The sequence below is a fragment of the Nicotiana sylvestris genome, chromosome 7, assembly GCF_000393655.2.
Source record: "Nicotiana sylvestris chromosome 7, ASM39365v2, whole genome shotgun sequence".
Taxonomy (NCBI): domain Eukaryota; kingdom Viridiplantae; phylum Streptophyta; class Magnoliopsida; order Solanales; family Solanaceae; genus Nicotiana; species Nicotiana sylvestris.
Genome location: NC_091063.1, coordinates 91,792,609 through 91,811,699, shown reverse-complemented (window position 1 = coordinate 91,811,699; position 19,091 = coordinate 91,792,609).

Sequence of the window (19,091 nt, the reverse complement as noted above, 5' to 3'; positions counted from 1 at the left end):
CATTTCTTCTATTATCTTCTTCTATTTTTCTTCTCTTTCTTATGTGTTTTCAAAATTATCTCTGCATATGGTTCTTTTAATTTAGGATTAATGTTAGTTATTAGCTTCTTTAGTCTTATTTGAATTCGTTAGTTAGTTTGTTAGTTTCCTTTAGTTTTGGGCTGATTGAGAGCATTTAGCTTTGAGGTCCGATGAAAATTTGATCTGCCTTACTATCTTTCTGCCCTCTGAATTGGACCTGGGTCCTAAGGGAAGAGATTAGCCCAGGTTTGTTTATTTTGAAACATTGGGCCAATCCAACCCATGACCCGTTCTGTTTTCAGAAGTAAAAAAACAGGGGTATTAAGGGATGATTTGGGAATTGTAGGGGGAGGGGAATCTCTATAATTGAATAGGAAGCTTCTTGGAAGCTGGGGAGGGGACTTATGTGAAATTTTGAGTTTTAAACTAAGGGTATCTAAGTTAAAACCAAAATTCCAAAAGGTGTAAAATGAAAAATTGTTTTCAGCATTGGTGCCCCAATAACTTTCCTATAAAGGCATCATTACTTGAGATTGAAATCAGATTTTAGAGAGATTAAAACACTGAAAAGAAAACGACTGAGATATTTGAGTAAAAACTCTGAGATAACACTGAAAAATTCTGCATTTTCTTTGTTAAAAATTGCTCAAATTCCACTTGGTTTCAGCTTCCGAATCTTCTTTATTAGTTTAAAATTCTGAAAAGTTTTCAAGTTTTGGCACGTGGTTATAAAATGCCTTGCATTTGGGGTTTCAAAAGTGATTTGAGTTGCTGATTTCACTATTGTTCTGTTGCTGGGGTTAAGCTGATTCTACTGCTATTCTAGTTAATTCCTTACTCCTTTTTGGTTCTCTTTCAATTTCCAGGTAACTTTCCAAACTATGGACAACAAAGTTGATTGTGAGCATGTATTTCGAGTAGAAGAATGATTGAATACAAGATGTATTTGAACTTAGTTTCCTCTGTTTCTTTTACTGCTTCAACATTCTGTAGTAGATCTGTAATTATAGATGTTATATAAGCTATTACCTGCATATTATAAAGTTGTGTTTGGGATTGAAGTTAAATGTTTAGTTTCAATGTTGAATAGCATGTGATTCAGAGTATATGTGGTGCTTTACAGTTGTTCTTCTGACGAGTAAAGCTATGTCTATGACTAACAAACATATTCTGTATTTTGCATTTTGCTTTTGATTGAGTGTGAAATGCCCAAGAACTATATTGAGAGCTTTAGTGTGATTTCTAGGATTCAGGTAAAATTGGATCCTAATTTGCTAGTTTGGTTACTGTCAGTATTAGGAGGAATTCAATTGAGCTTAAGCTTCTCGAGGAATAATTAATATAAGATTACGTGAAGAGAAAAGGAAGATAATCAAGGTTGCTTTAAGAGTAAAGACATACATTGATTTCTTTGGGTACACTTGCAGTAACATTTAGGCCAGTGTTGGTTTACTAGCTGTTGTTTGAATGCTATGTGATTAGATTTGATTGTTTTAAGATCATGGCTATTTAATCCTACAAGTTCTGTTAATGTGAGGTCTAGTTGAGGTTTAAATTTCCATATCAGTACTTCAAGTTAACTTGGGGCTTTGAAAGTTAGAGTTACATACTGTATAGTTCTCAAAAATTGGACCTCTAATTGTTTTCAAAATTATGTCATTGCTAAAACCTCTTATAATTGTCCATTGGTTAGTTAAAGGATAATTTAAAAACTGTTGTGTATATAGTAGTTCCGTTGTTAGCCATTTGGATTTACTTTGATCTTTTGCCATTTCAGTCATTGCTTGTGTGCTATGGGGGCTCGATGTTGAGTCCTGTACTTGTTACTTCCAGGGTTTTGAAAATTGGGCTCACCTTGGGCCCAAACCTGAAGGTACTCGCAAATGGGATTTGGACCCTTTTCGCCTCTGTTGACCCCCGTCTTCTTATTAATCATTTGTGTTAACCCAAGGCCCATTTATCTAGTTTGAACAAAATCTCAATTCCTTTAGTGTTTAATTAATTAGATTCTTAAAGAAGGTTCGAGGCGTGCCATATTTAACAGGATATAGTTTATGGCCCTCAACAGCTCAGTGTGAATTTCCTTTTAAAATCGTAATCGAGGTGTGCCGTGCCAAATTAAACTTCAAATGCATGGCCCTCGCTTAATTAATTGTTAAAACCTTAGAAATCGAGGCGTGTCATTTAGTCGAATTCTCCATGGCCCTCGCAAACTTGAAAGTGCGTAGTTGCTTTAGGTGCATTATTTTAATAATTAATTTCCTTAAACTCGGGTGTGCATTTCATGTGACCCAAATCCAAATTCTAACGACGTTAAATAAAATATGTTGCTGATCGCAGGTGCATTTCATGTGGCGTGATCCAAAGACGTGTTTTAAATAACGTCGAATTTTCCTAAAATTAATTAAAAGCGATTTTAAAAGTTAAAATGCACATAGGTTTAAAATGTTTTAAAATCAGATAATTAGGCCAATAATAATAGTTGAGCAACCGTGCTAAATCCATGGAACCCGGGAATGCCTAACAACTTCTCCCGGATTAACATAATTCCTTACCCGGATTTCTGTGTTCGCGGACTATAAACAGAGTCAATCTTTCCTTGATTCGGGATTTAAACCCTTGACTTGAGACACCATAAATTATCCCAAGTGGCAACTCTGAATTTTAAATAAAATAATCCCGTTTTGGTTGTCACTTAAATTGGAAAAAACTCTCTTACACCCTTCCCGGGGTAGTAAAAAAGGAGGTGTGACAGCTCTGGCGACTCTGCTGGGGATAAGGACCCAAAACTTCTGGTTTGGGGTTCAAGAATTCGAGCTTAGAATAATTATTATATTTGGCTTTATTTATTATCTGGTTTTATTTACATGTTTGGGCCTAATGTGCTAAATATTGCTTTTACCGCTTTGATATTGTTGAATTGTATATAAACTACTACGAAACCCTTCTTCTCTCTGAGTCTTCAAATCATTTGGGGAGTGTGCACTTCCTGTGGCTTCTCTTCTATCTAGAGTCTTACCCAATTTTAGAATGAGATTCAGACAAGTTGCAAAGCCGGTGAAGCTTTTGTATTTCGGTACGCTGCTCCCTCGGCTCGAGCTGTCTACTCGGGTAAGCCAGGTCTAGAACAATAAACCCAGGTTTTAAACCTAGAATAACAAAACCTCATGCCGGATCCCTAGTAGGAACGTTTGTTTGCATCACGTGCATTTGACTTTGGAGACTCAACACAGAGGTTGGGTCTGTCTAGGACAGTTGTACCCAAAATGAAAAAACCATCCTGATGCATCCTACTTTCTACTTGTGCATTTATTTGCCTCGGATTTGCATGTTGACCGGCTTATAAGAGGAAAGTGAGGAAAGAAAAGTCAATGTAAGGGCTAAGAGAGATAATTACTTGTTTTTGAAAAATCAGCATCCGAAAATATGCTGAAACTCTGCCAAAATTCCGAAAAAAGGAAAAAAAGAAAATTCTATTTTTAAAAAAAATAGTTGGTTTTTATTTTCGTCAAATTTGCCCGAACTACGCCAGTTTGATTCTCACCGGATGTGGGATACGTAGGCAACCCCCATCAGGTCCAACCTCCCTTTTGCAAAAATAGTCCAAAAGAACAAAAATTTTATTTTTATTAAATAAGCAGAGAGATGCCATTCTTGTCTAAAATAGCCGAATGTCCCCAAAAGGGCACCAGAAGGCCGTTTTTGCAAGAACAACCACCTTTGGTCTTTTTTTAAGGTTTTGGCCGGTTAGCAAACACAACCCTAAAATCTTCTTCCTCGAAGTGCTGAAAGGCCGTATTGGCAAAACCGGATATGTTTATGAAAATTTTGAAAACAAAATAGTGATAACTTTTTCTTGAGTCAAAATAGGTCATAATTTTTTTTAAATCACCCTAATAAATGTGCAGGATGAGCACAAATGAAAATGAACCCTTCGCATCTCTTAAAGAGATCCCCTTACAGCTCCACATGTGGTGGAACGATTTAGGGAAAGGCAATAGGGGAACCATGGTAAAAGTTTTGGGTGGCCTTATCGGACTTTTGAACATCAATCCAAGATTGGACGTGATTGAAGCCTTGATACCTTTTTGGGATCCAACTCGCAATGTGTTCCGCTTTTCTGACTTTGAGCTCACACCCACGCTAGAGGAAATTGCGAGTTACGCCGGCCTCAGTGAAAACCTTAGAAGTCGTTACCCTGTGTCACCAAGACTGGTATCTCCCCACAAATTTCTCGACATGTTGAGTATTAGCCGGGACATTCAGTATGGGAATTTGTCTGAAAGGTATTGCACTTTCCAGTTCTTGTACCAACGCTATGGTAACCCCCAAGGTTTTGAAACATCGAACTTCGGATTGACTCATGCCGGAAATAAAGATAAGTGGGAGGCAAGGCGAGGTTTGGTTTTTATAGTAGCATTCTTGGGTATTGTAATCTGTCTACAAGGAGACGGCAACATAGAATTGGGCCTCGTGGGAATGGTTGATGTTGCAATCAATAAAACTAATGGCACCTTGGTTCCCCTGATCTTATCTGAGATTTACCGAGCTTTGACCATTTGTCGAGAAGGGGGAAAATTCTTCAAAGGTTGCAACTTACTACTACAATTGTGGATATAGGAACATCTATGCCACCGTGTCGGGTATATGAATTACGGTACGACCGATTTGAATTGCATCGAAGAATTTGAAAGCCGAGTGGTGGGTATTGAATTTCCTGAGGGTACTGAGGCTTGGTTTGAACACTTGAGCTCTTTGACTGCCGATAAAATTGAGTGGGCATTTGGATGGCTTCCTGTCACCGAAGCAGTATACATGTCAGCCGAAGTGTGTTATCTTCTCCTGATGAGCATCCAGAGTATCCAGCCGTATGCTCCTCACAGGGTTTTGCGCCAACTGGGCAGATTTCAAACCATTCCCTATGATGAAGATTTGAGTAGACATATCGTCGAATTGGGCCCAAAGGCCGTATTTCCGGAAGGAAGAGTTTGCTAGGTGTGGAATGAATGCAGATTTCTTGAACCTAAGACTATGGTGCTAGATCTAGCTAGAGGTGAGGTAGACCCCAAGTACGTTATTTAGTTCAGCAAAAGGTTTTAGATTCCTGAGAGACCTGCTAAGAGAGCTCATGTTCAACAATTCACTAACGATTCGCAAGAGCAGTGGAGCTGGTTGGCAAAAGAAGAAAGCTATAGGGCCAAAATAAGTAAGTTAGAGGGACAAATTAGAGACCTCAAGTTTGGCAATAGTATCCAGGCTGCCGCAGATAAAGGAGAAAAAGAAAAATCTAACTCAGGAAAACGAAGCCCTCAAAGCTCAAATCCAGAAATGAGAATAGCTGCTAGAAACTCGGAAAGAAGCCGAGCGGATGAAAGGCTTATAAGCAGTCTGATAAAGAAAGCACTTGAGTGTCAAGATGACCTAGAAAAGTCTGAGGCCAATCTAGCAAAAGTCTGGGCCCAATTGGCAAAGAATGTAGAAGGGCAAGCACAGTTTGTGCAACAAATGAAAAGAAAATATGAAGGGACAATCACCAATTTAAAGAGAAAGTTAACTACCCTTGAGAATGAGGTGGCTAAGCAGGCCAAGGACTTTAAAGCTGATAGGGAACATTGTTATGCTTTGATGGCTCAGATGGAGGAAGAAATGTAACAGTTGCAAAATCAAAACCATTACAACACTCAGGTGTTAGAAGCCCAGAATCAGTAGGTCGCGTGTCTGCTTCAGGAAAAGGGTAGAATCCGAGAGAGGGCTAGAGCCATTGTCGACTACATTGTCATGAAATGCCAAGCATGTGAGGACATGACTCGAACCACTTTCTTCGCTGTAGTGATGACATTTGTCCGCCAGATAACGAGTTATTTGGAGCAGCTTCAAGGGGATCTCACACGTAGGCCCGTGGTGAGACCGAATGATGTCCCACGGGCCCTAGGAGCAATTGAGGCATTGATGTATTCATGATTTTTACTCATGTCTGTATTTTGTTTCTGTTGGAGTCTGTTAGTCTGTTTTCGAGTCTGTATTTTCATCTTTCTATTGGAGTCTGTTAGTTTCCCTTTTCGAGTCTATTAGTTTTTATGGTTAAAATTCGGTAGGATGAGTCGTTATAATCAAAACGTTTTATTTTTATGGAAAATTTGAAAATCCCAAAATATTTTATTATTTATTTTTACACTTATCCCCCAGAACTACGCTTGGTCTGATTCATGCGGGGTCATGATACGTAGGCAATCTCCATAGTATTCGATCGTAACTAGAAGAGTGATAAAAGAAAAAAAAGAGGAAAACAAAAGAGAAAAAAAAAAGAAAAAGGGAGAGAAAATAAGAAACTGTGAGAAGGAAACAATGGCAAAACAAGAGAGAGAAATGAGAGAGTAAAGAACAACGAGAAATCAAGCAAAGAAAGGCAAAAAAAAAAAAAGAAAAAAAAAGAGGAAAAAAATGGAAATTAGGGAAAGCCGGGATGATGCAAGCAACCGATCAAATGCATGATAGAAATGGTTAACTGCTTAGGTGCATTACATCCCCCAAATGTGCGGTTGCCTATCTGTTAAGCTCTAATCGCTAACAAGTTTGTTGTTGATAATCAGTACAGGCAGGTGGTTGGTTTGTTTGGCATTCTAGCAACTCACCCGTACAACACCCGGTCAAAAAACAAGTTGATCATGGCTAACCAAGAACTTGATAAGAGTGTTAGCGATCCTTCGAGAATGGGGGAATAGTCGGATGTTAATTTGAAAGAAGAGTTGTATAAGCTGAAACAACAGATGGCCGAGATGTACCAAGTATGGATAAAAGGGCACCCACCACCACTTTACCTCGCCAACCCTACTTTCGTCCCACCATTGGCTCAGTCCCAGGAACCTCTCGCTACCGATTCGTCCCCGGGCTTTCCCATTTACCACCACTACCAGAGCACCACTTCCTAAACACCACAAGCTCCACCACCCAAACCAGTTCCATACCCTCCTCCACTAGCCACTCCTGTTTTTGTGGCACCCCCACTCGCTGCACTCTACCAATCGTCCAGCGAGCCCTTATTCCAGGCCCATGATAACCAATATTACCCCCCGGAGCCCACTTTCAAGGCTCCAGAACCCTATTCCTACACTCCTCACTTCGATCTCCCTGTGGAAACTAAAAAACCATCTAAAAATCCCGAACAAGAGGAGATGTTCAGGAAAGTTAAAATCCCGGAACATTCATTCAAGAATATGCAGGGGTTGGGAGGTCAGGTGAGCATGGCTTACAAAGATCTATGTTTATTTCCAGATGTTCAATCGCCGGTGGGGTTTAAGATGCCCAAGTTTGATTTGTATGATGGGCACAGAGACCCGATGGCACACTTGAGAGGTTTCTATAGCAAAATGAGGGGAGTTGGCGAGAAAGACAAGTTACTAATGGCGTATTTTAGCCAAAGTCTGAGTGGTTCGGCGCTGGAGTGGTACACTCGGCATGACATGGCAGATGGTATACATGGGATGATCTAGCCCAAGCATTCACTTGTCATTTCCAATATAACCTCGAGATTGTTCCGGATCGTCTATCTCTGAAGAAGATTGAAAAAAGCATAATGAAAGCTTTAGGGAGTATGGTTTTCGGTGGAGAGAACATGCGGCAAGGGTTGACCCTCCAATGAAAGAGAGCAAAATGGTGGATTATTTTCTACAGGCCCTAGAATCTACTTATTACGACCATCTGGTACCAGCTATAGGCAAGTCCTTCAATGAAGTAGTGAAGATGGGGGGCATGGTGGAAGAAAGGCTTAAGTCGAACAAAATCATGAGCTATTCGGCTATTAAGGCAACTACCCAGGCCATTCAGAACGGTACTGGGGAAGTAATCGGAAATAAGAAGAAAAAGGATGTGGCAATGATTGATTCAGCAGCTTGGTTCGGATCCAGGGGCTCGTCCCACCATTATAATCAGCCTCGCCCCCACCACCAAACCTACCCCTAAACCCTGTATAATCCACCCTAACATTACTACCCATCACTAGACCCTCATTTTTTTGTCCACCATGCCCAAACATACACCCAACCTCCCGCCCGCGCACAATGGCGTGCTCCAGCCCCGCAAAACTCCTACCCACCCCCACGAGCCCACCGAAACTATCCTGGATCAGGTTTCTGGCCCAATCAAGCATTTAAGAATGAGAGGTTGCAGAGGAAGAAAACCTTCACTCTATTGGAAGAGTCCTATACTAGTTTATTCTACAGGCTGAGGCAACTGGATATTCTAAGGCCAATTGAGTCAAAATTGCCAAATCCTCCTCCGAAGAATCTTGATTATTCTGTAAGCTGTGAATATTGTTCTGGTACTCCGGGGCATGATACGGAGAAATGCTGGCACTTGAAAAATGCTATCTAGGAGCTCATTGATACAAATCGGATTGAAGTCCAAGCTCCGGAGGCACCCAACATCAACCAGAACCCGCTGCCAACCCATCAAGAGACAAACATGATCGAGATAGTGCATAAAGGAGGGATCCCTAGAAGCCTTCATAGACCGTCATGATTATTCAGTCTAGTGAAGTCAAGCTAGTTGAAAAATCAACAAGTGAGAGATTAGTAATCAAGTTGAGCGGGACAAACGGTGAGCCATCTGCGGTAGTCAAGAAGGTGTCCTCAAGTGATGTTGCAGCAAAACAAGAAAGGTCAAAGGTGGTTGTGCCACGAGTGGCAAACAAGTCTGTCGTAATTGTAGAGGGTGCCTGCATAGATCCTGTCATTATCAAGCCTGTAACCCAGTTACTGATAGTCAACAAGGTTATCCCATGGAACTATGAACGGTGACCTACAACGGAAAAGAAGTTAAAGAAGAAGTCAATGAGGCCCACAGATTAACTTGTTGGGGGAGATGCTTTGCCCCAGAAGAGTTAAGAAAAGCTAAAACCTCCAAAGATAACCTAGTTCTAGTGACGAAAGTTGTAACTGAAGAAGAGGCGGAGGAGTTTTTGAGAAAAATGAAGGTACAAAACTATTCCATTGTGGAGCAGTTGAGAAAGACGCCTGCTCAGATTTCATTGTTGTCATTGTTAATCCATTCAGACGAGCATCGTCGGGCCTTGATGAAAATTCTGAATGAGGCCCACGTTCCCGACAAAATCTCAGTAAACCATCTGGAAAAGATCGCCAACAAGATATTTGAGGTGAACAGAGTCACTGTCTCTGATGATGAGTTGCCCGTAGAGGGTACTGAGCACAATAGAGCCCTCTATCTTACGGTGAAATGTGAAGATTCTATGGTTACCAGGGTATTGGTTGACAATGGTTCCAGTGCAAACATTTGCCCTCTCTCTACTCTGAACAAGCTGAAACTGGAGGATGAAAGGATTCACAAGAATAGTATCTGCGTTCGGGGATTTGACGACGGAGGGAAAGATTCAGTTGGTGATATAGTGCTTGAGTTGACAATAGGACCAGTTGAATTCACCATGGAGTTCCAGGTGCTAGATGTAGCTGTTTCCTACAATCTACTGTTAGGTTGACCTTGGATTTATGCCGCCAAAGCATTACCATCCACTCTGCACCAGATGGTCAAGTTTGAATGGGATAGACAGGAAATCATTGTGCACGGCGAGGATAATTTTTGTGCTCACAGTGATGCCGTTGTCCTGTTCATTGAAGTTGAAGAAGACAAGGGGCCTTGGGTCTATCAGGTTTTTGACACAGTGTCGGTCGAGAAAATTCCAGAAGGGAAATGCGTTCCAATTCCGAAGGTAACCGCCACATCAGTCATGGTGGCCTTTGAAATGCTGAAAAATGGTTTTGTACCTGGTAAGGGTTTGGGTGCATCTCTACAGGGTATCATACAGCCGGTGTCTCTCCCTAAAAACTTGGGTACATTTGGTCTGGGATTTAAACCCACAACCGCAGATGTGAAAAGCACTAGAAAGTTGAAATAGAGGGCGTGGGTCCTTCCAAAGCCAATCCCACGTCTCTCCAGGTCGTTTGTCAAACCCGGTGCCAAGAAACGCCCAGTGACAACAATTCCCAGTTTTGTGGTTGATCTTGATAAAAAGTTAATTGAAAGGTTAAAGAAGTTGTTCGACGATGTGAACATGGTAGAAGTTGGAGAAGGTTCTAGCAAAGCAAATATGCAATTTGTCGGGCCGAGTGCAAAGCTTAACAATTGGGAAGCTACTCCTCTCCCTACCCGGAAGGAGTTTTGGTAGTTTGCTTTGATTTTCTTTCAGTTTATCTAGATTATTCTCGGGTTGTAATTCATATTCTATGTTCCGTCCGTTTGGATGTATAAACCTTGTTATCTTTTGATTTCATGAAATGCAATTTCCCTTTTCCATCATTACTGATAGTTTTATTTTTATTTTTCTTCCTTGCACAGTTCTTTTTATGCTGGTTTCAATGACATGACATGCATGATGAATCTTCGGCCCATAAAAGCCAATCTAATTCTGAAAATTTAATTCAAGAAATAGAGTGTGATGATGAATCAGAATACGATGAGGATGAGGCCTTTGAAGAGATTAGTAAAGAATTAAGCCATTTTGAGGAAAAACCCAAGCCTAACCTGGATGATATATAAGCAATCAATTTAGGAGACCCAGATAATGTCAGAGAAACTAAGATAAGTGTCCATCTTGAACCGCAAATCAGGGAAGAGATAATTAAAACATTGTTTGAATACAAAGATATTTTTGCATGGTCAAATGACGACATGCCGGGTCTAAGCACTGACTTGGTGGTTCACAAATTGCCCATTGACCCGGCATTTCCTCCCGTCAAGTAGAAGTTGAGGAACTTCAAAACTGACATGAGTGTGAAGATTAAAGAAGAGGTCACAAAGCAGTTAGATGCAAAGGCCATTCGAGTCACACGGTATCCCATTTGGTTGGCCAATGTTGTACCTGTGCCAAAGAAGGATGGTAAGCCCAGAGTGTGTGTTGATTACCGTGATCTCAACAATGCAAGTCTAAAGGACAACTTCCCACTGCCAAATATCCACATTTTGATTGACAATTGTGCCAAGCACGAAATTGAATCTTTTGTGGATTGCTATGCTGGCTATCATCAGATCTTAATGGATGAGGAAGATGCGGAAAAGACGGCATTCATCACGCCATGAGGAATATATTGCTATTGGGTCATGCCCTTCGGTTTGAAAAATGCTGGGGCAACTTACATGAGGGCAATGACGACCATATTCCATGACATGATACACAAGGAGATTGAGGTTTATGTGGATGATGTGATCATAAAGTCCAGGAAGCAGTCTGACCACGTTAGAGATTTGAGAAAGTTCTTCCAAAAACTCCGCAGGTACAATCTTAAGCTTAATCCTGCAAAGTGCGCATTCGACGTTCCTTCTGGAAAACTGCTGGGATTCATAGTCAGCCATCGAGGTATTGAATTGGATTCGTCAAAGATCAAAGCTATCTAAGAATTTCCACCTCCAAGGAACAAGACTGAGGTAATGAGTCTGTTAGGGAGGATGAACTACATCAACAGGTTTATTGCTCAGCTCACGACAACTTGTGAGCCTATATTCAAGCAGTTGAAGAAGGATGCTGCAGTCAAGTGGACAGATGAGTGTCAAGAAGCATTTGATAAGATAAAGGGTTACTTGTCAAACCCACCTGTGTTGGTCCCACCAGAACCGGGGAGACCTTTGATTCTGTATTTGACGGTCTTGGACAATTCATTTGGTTGTGTATTGGGTCAACATGACATCACCGGTAGAAAGGAGCAAGCCATCTATTATCTCAGCAAGAAGTTCACATCTTACGAGGTTAAGTACACTCACCTTGAAAAGACATGCTGCGCCCTAACTTGGGTAGCACAGAAGCTGAAGCATTATTTGTCATCTTACACTACTTACCTCATTTCTCATTTGGACCCGTTAAAGTATATCTTTCAGAAGCCTATGCCCATAGGAAGGCTCGCAAAGTGGCAGATCTTGCTCACGGAATTTGACATCGTCTATGTGACTCAGAGGACTGCGATGAAAGCCCAGGCATTGGCCGACCATTTGGCCGAGAACCCGGTGGATGAAGAATATGAACCTTTGAAGACTTACTTCCCTGACAAAGAGGTGATACACATTAATGAGTTAGAACAGGTTGAAAAGCCAGGTTGGAAACTTTTTTTTGATGGAGCTGCTAACATGAAAGACGTTGGGATAAGAGCTGTACTTATTTCTGAAACAGGGCATCACTACCCTGTTACGCCTCAGCTTCATTTCTACTATACCAACAACATGGCTGAGTACGGGGCATGCATTTTGGGTTTGAGGTTAGCTATAAACATGGGTGTCCAGAAAGTCTTGGTCTTGGGAGACTTGGACCTTCTGGTGCACCAGATTCAAGGAGAATGGGAAACACGAGATTTAAAACTCATACCGTACCGACAATGCTTGCATGATCTTTGTCAACAGTTTCGATCAGTAGAGTTTAGGCATATTCCAAGCATCCATAATGAGGTTGCTGATGCTTTGGCTACTCTGGCATCAATGTTGCACCATCCGGACAAAGCTTATATTGACCTTCTGCATATTCAGGTCCGCGATCAGCATGCTTACTGTAATATGGTAGAAGAAGAACTTGATGGTAAGCCGTGGTTCCACGATATCAGAGAGTATATCAGGATGGGGGTTTATCCAATACAAGCCACAGGTGATCAAAGGAGAACAATTCGTCGTTTGGCAAGTGGATTTTCTTCAGTAGAGGAGTTTTGTACAAAAGAACTCCAGATCTTGGATTGTTAAGATGCATAGATGCTAGACAGACCACAACTATCATGACCGAAGTACATTCTGGAGTTTGTGGACCGCATATGAATGGGTACGTTCTGGCAAAGAAGATTCTCCGAGCAGGTTATTATTGGCTCACCATGGAGCGAGATTGTATCAGTTTTGTGTGCAAATGTCATCAATGCCAGGTACACGGAGATTTGATTCATTCTCCACTATCTGAGTTACACACAATGTCTGCACCACGGCCCTTTGTTGCTTGGGGTATGGATATCATCGGACCAATTGAGCCAGCAGTGTCCAATGGGCACAGGTTGATTCTAGTGGCCATTGATTATTTCACCAAGTGGGTTGAAGCTAAAACTTTCAAGTTTGTGACCAAGAAAGTAATGGTCGATTTTGTGCACTCAAATATCATTAGTCGGTTCGGGATCCCAAAGGTGATCATCACAGATAATGGTGCCAATCTCAACAGTCATCTGATAAAAGAGGTATGTCAATAGTTTAAGTTACACATCGCAATTCCACCCCATACCGCCCCGAGGCGAATGGAGCAGTCAAGGCAGCTAACAAGAACATAAAGAAGAGACTTCGAAAAATGGTGAAAGGTTCTAGGCAGTGGCATGAAAAATTGCCCTTTCTGTTGTTAGGTTATTGCACTACTGTTCGCACTTCAGTAGGGGCAACTCCTTATTTGTTGGTATATGGCACTAAAGTAGTGATACCCACAGAAGTTGAAATCTCATCCCTTCGGATTATCGCTGAGGCCGAAATTGATGATGATGAGTGGGTCAAAACCCGCCTGGAGCAATTGAGTCTGATCGATGAGAAAAGATTGGCAGCAGTATGTCATGGACAGTTGTATCAACAGAGAATGACAAGAGCATATAACAAGAAGGTGTATCCACGGAAGTTCGAAGTGGGTCAGCAAGTATTGAAACGTATCCTCCCACATCAGGCTGAAGCAAAAGGCAAGTTCGCCCCAAATTGGCAGGGGCCGTTCATCGTAACGAGAGTGTTGTCCAATGGTGCTTTGTATTTAACAGATGTAGAAGGCAAATGTGTAGATATGGATATCAATTCTGATGCAGTCAAAAGATATTATGTGTGATTTCTTTGGTTAAATTGTATTTGTTTGTACTTGGCATGTTTTGAAGATTGGAATGACGAAGGCATTTTGTTCTGCAATCTAAACACTTTATCCTTTGTTACCCCTTTTGAGCCTTACCTATTTCCTTTCATACCCCTCTCTTGGAATCAGTAGCAAAGTTCAGAAATGCAAGTGCAAAAGATAAGTAAAGGAAAAGAGAGAAAAGAAAAAAAAGAATGAAAAAGAGAAAAAACAACAACAACAACAACAAGAAAGAAAAAACAACAAAAAGGAAAAAAGAGAAGAAAAGAAGAGAAAAGAAAAGAAAAGAAAAATCACAACAACAAAGTAATTTCTATAACATGAATTACGTTCAACCTGAACCCATTAAGGATACGTAGGCAGCCCCATGGTTCGATCCTATCCAAATAAAAATCCAAAAGTCCCCAGGCAAAGAAACTGGGGCAGAAGTTGTGGTTGTTGTAAGAAATCTGATTCCAAAAGTTGTAATTTTGAACCCAGTTGAGTTGTTTTGAGCCTTTTGATATCCTTTCTTTCTAACCCCATCAAAAAGCCCACATTACGGTCCAAAGAAAGACCTTCAGATCAGTCGTCGAGAGATGCCAAGTCGAGCAAGTAGAGGTGATTCATATCAGGGGCAACACTCCGATCCAAGCAAGGAAAATGAAAAAATGAGAGAGTCTTATTGGTGAAAACCCTTATGGGCACCGTAAGGTGATGGAAAGCTGAGAGAAATCAAAAATGAGAGAGTCTTATTGGTGAAAACCTTCAAGGGCACCTTAAGGCGAAGGTGAGTTGAGAGATGAACAAATGAGAGAGATTTGTTGGTGGAAACCCTTCAAGGCACCACAGGCCGAACAAGGTCAGTGATTGGGCAAAGAAATTGGGTCATGAAGATCTTGGAGCACAAGCGTGACAACTAAAAGTTGATTGGTTGGACAGAATGGGCTGATTAATCCGAAATGCATGTCATGATCATTGGTTCCAACTGCTCCACTCAGATAAGTTTTTCTTTTTTTTTCTCCTCCAAACAGTCATCCAGTTTTGGATTTTTCTCATCCCTAACTCTCAAAGTCATTGCATTTCATTTATTTTGGGTTTATTTCTCTAAGATGTTTTCAGTGTCAGTTCTGTTTAAGCAAATAAGAAAGGATTTCAAAGATAACTACCAACCTCAAAAATTGCACAAAGCACAACACGGCCAGAGCATACCAAAGATAGCATGATGTAAAATGGGAAATAAGATGTCAAGGAAAGTTCCATTGGTCGAAGGGTTTAGTAATCTTGTGGGAGATACAGAGGTTCATGTAGAAAGGTCAGAAATATAAAAAAACAGTTTGGGTGTAGAAAACTCGGGTCGTCCAAGGTCCTGTGGGTAAGAGTCAGTCAAAAAGTCAAGCGATTCTTAGCCAGTTCGGGGCAACCAGTCAAAGCAAATCAGGGCAGCGAAGAGGCCACCTTCAGCAAGAATGCCACAAACTAACTACCACGTTTTAAACTAACAAGATTTTTCTTTGATTTGATATAGGGGCAGAAAATTTTGTTTGTTTTGGAGAAACCCTCCGTAAGGAAAAGCAAGCACCAAACAGGTTTGACCGTAAATTCTTAGGACCCTCCTGGATAATGGGACCTAGTTTAAAATTCAAAACAATCATGAGTAGCAGGATCTAGCATAAATGTACCCCAAAGGAATATAAGTTGGCTTTGAAGTTTTCATTCTTAGGATAGGATTCAATTCGAAATTGTCAGGACCCTCCTAAATAATGGGACCTAGCTTCAAGATTTCCATTAGATAACAAGATTTAGCATATGTTCTGTCGTAGAAAGTATAATTTAGCCTTAAATTGCCGCTCTTGAGATAAGACTTGATTTTGATTTTCAGGACCCTCCTGGATAATGGGATGTAGTTTTAAGACCCTCTTAGATAACAAGATTTAGCGGAAGTCACACCTTTAGAAGATATATTTTAGATTTAAAACTGTCATTTAACTAGGAGTTTTTAGGACCCTCCTGGATAATGGGATCTAGTTTTCAAATTCTTAGTGATATTTGGTAACATGATTCAGTTAACACTTACAGATGCGCCCAACCACCAAACTGGGGCAGAAAATATTCTTTGTTTTGTCTATTTTGTTGGTAATCAGGAGCCTACCTGAAGAACAAAGCAATTCAAGCGTTGGTAATTAGGAGCCCACCTGAAGAACAAAGCAATTCAAGCATTGGTAATCAGGAGCCCACCTGAAGAACAAAGCAATTCAAGCGTCGGTATTCAGGAGCCCACCTGAAGAACAAAGTAATTCAAGTATCGGTAATCAGGAGCCCACCTGAAGAACAAAGCAATTCAAGTGTTGGTAATTAGGAGCTCACCTGGAGAACAAAGCAATTCAAGTATCGGTAATCAAGAGCCCACCTGAAGAACAAAGCAATTCAAGTGTCGATAATCAAGAGCCCACCTAGAGAACAAAGCAATTCAAGTGCCGGTAATCAGGAGCCCACCTGAAGAACAAAGCAGCAAGTCAAGTGTTGGTAATTAGGATCCCACCTGAAGAACAAAGTAGCAAGTCAAGTGTCGGTAATCAGGAGCCCACCTGAAGAACAAAGCAGCAAGTCAAGTGTTGGTAATCAGAAGCCCACCTGAAGAACAAAGCAGCAAGTTAAGTGTTGGTAATCAGGAGCCCACCTGAAGAACAAATCAGCAATTCGAGTGTTGTTAATCAGGAGCCCACCTGAAGAACAAAGCAACAAGTCAAGTGTTGGTAATCAGGAGACCACCTAAAGAACAAAGCAGCAATTCAAGTGTTGGTAATCAGGAGCCCACCTGAAGAACAAAGCAACAATTCAAGTGTTGGTAATTAGGACCCCACCTGAAGAACGAAGCAGCAATGTTCGAAGAAAGATGGTTCAAGGTTAGCAATCAGGCGCCCACCTGGGGAGAAGGGAAAAAGCATATCAGTTTACAACTCAAGTCAACAACAAAGGAATTTCACCTGGAGAGTACGAGTCAACAGAGCAACAGGAGCTGCAAGATCAAGTTTGAAGATATAGATAGGATTCTTGTAATGCATAGATCACAGTTTAGTCTAGCTTCTTTAATTTCGTCATGGTGTAATAAGGAGTTCAGTAAGCAGTAGCAGCAGCAGCAACAACAACAAATCACAGCTTCATGGTAGTCCCAACTACCAAAACTTCCCGAACTACACTAACCTGATTCCTTTATAGCCAAGGATATGTAGGAAATCTCGGAAGTAGGGTGCGGTCAAAGTCTTTCAAAAATGTTTCCCACGGAGTATTCAAACGAGCAAAAATCGCTCGTATCCGCTCACTTTATCTTTACACGGAAACTCTACATGTTTCCGCACAAAGAGGGGCAGCTGTGAGCACGTGATTTTTGCCCTATATTAATTACTCCCATAGATTCAAGAAAAGAATTTTTTCCCATTGTTTGCAATTTCGTGGATTTTTGTAGCATTTCTCATTAATTGCTCGCATTTGTCTGCGCATGTTTAATTTTTATTTGACTCATAAAAATACAAAAAAAATACATTGCATTTGCATTTAGAACTTAATTTTACATTTTTCTTGATTAATTAGTAAATTAATTGGTTTTACAAAAATAGAAAAATCACAAGAAAAAAAATGACTCATTTCGCATGTTTAATTTTTTTTTAGTTAATTAGTTGTTTGTAAATGTTATTTAGTAATTAACCTAATTAGTTGTGATAATTTGTAGTAGGATTTAATTTAAATTTTAATTTTTAATTTTAGAAAAAGAAAAGAATTAAAAAGAAATTGGAAAAGAAAAGGGAAAAGAAGAGAAATTGAATGAGAAGCTTGGTTTTGGGCCATTTTGGCTTAAAATTCCATAGGCTCAAACGTTCTTGCCTGAAACCCACCCAATTTCTTGCCCAGACCCGCCTTTACCCGGTCCGACCCTGTCTAGAGACCAAACGACCCCGTTCTTATGTTACTTAGTCTGAGCCGTTGGATCTCCTCTAAATCAACGGCTGGGATTTGAGGTTCCCTTTAATGTAAAAGTGTCCGAATTCCTTCACCCCCATCTCATCTCTCTCAAATCCCACTCGTCTCTGAAGAACCCTAGAGATGCCACCCCAGTTTCCACCGCCTTGAGCCCGATGCCGCCACCTCTAAACCACCCCAAAATAACACCCTACATCCCCCACGACCCTCTCATACTAAATCCGCAACCCTTTTCCTTCAAATATGTCCCAGACTCTTTGAATCTTGAAGTAAAGGCATAAACCCTAAATCCCAAAAATCAGATTGGCGAGGTTTCTAAAGATTTGAGGTTGAAATTGACTCTAATCGTGTGTTTTCAGTCTAGAACACACGATTAATGTCTATCTCGGCCAAAAATCGGGGATTCTTTGAAGATTAGTTCAAAACTTGTGTTCGCTTGGTTTAATAGGTAAGTCCAGTGTTCTCCCATTTCATTTCTTCTCTTATCTTCTTCTATTTTTCTTCTCTTTCTTCTGTGTTTTCAAAATTATCTCTGCATGTGGTTCTTTTAATTTAGGATTAATGTTAGTTATTAGCTTCTTTAGTCTTGTTTGAATTCATTAGTTAGTTTGTTTATTTCCTTTAGTTTTGGGCTGATTGAGAGCATTTGGCTTTGAGGTCCGATGGAAATTTGATCTGCCTTGCTATCTTTCTACTCTCTAAATTAGACCTGGGTCCAAAGGGAAGGGATTGTCCAAAGGGAAGGGATTATCCCAGGTTTGTTTGTTTTGAAACATTGGGCCAATCCAACCCATGACTCGTTCTGTTTTCAGAAGTAAAAAAATAGGGGTATTAAGGGATAATTTGGGAATTGTAGAGGGAAGGGAATCTCTAATAACTGAATAGGAAGCTTCTTGGAAGCTGGGGAGGGGACTTATGTGAAATTCGGAGTTTTAAGCTAAGGGTATCTAAGCTAAAACAAAAATTCCAAACGGTGTAAAATGAAAAACTGTTTTTAGCATTGCTGCCCTAATAGCTTGCCTATAAAGGCATCATTACTTGAGATTGAAGTCAGATTTTAGAGAGATTAAAACACTGAAAAGAAAAGCTGAGATATTTGAGTAAAAACTCTGAGATAACACTGAAAAATTCTGCATTTTCTTTGTAAAAGATTGATCAAATTCCAATTGGTTTTAACTTCTGGATCTTCTTTGTTAGTTTAAAATTCTGAAAAGTTTTCAAGTTTTGGCACCTGGTTATAAAATGCCTTGAATTTGGGGTTTCAAAAGTG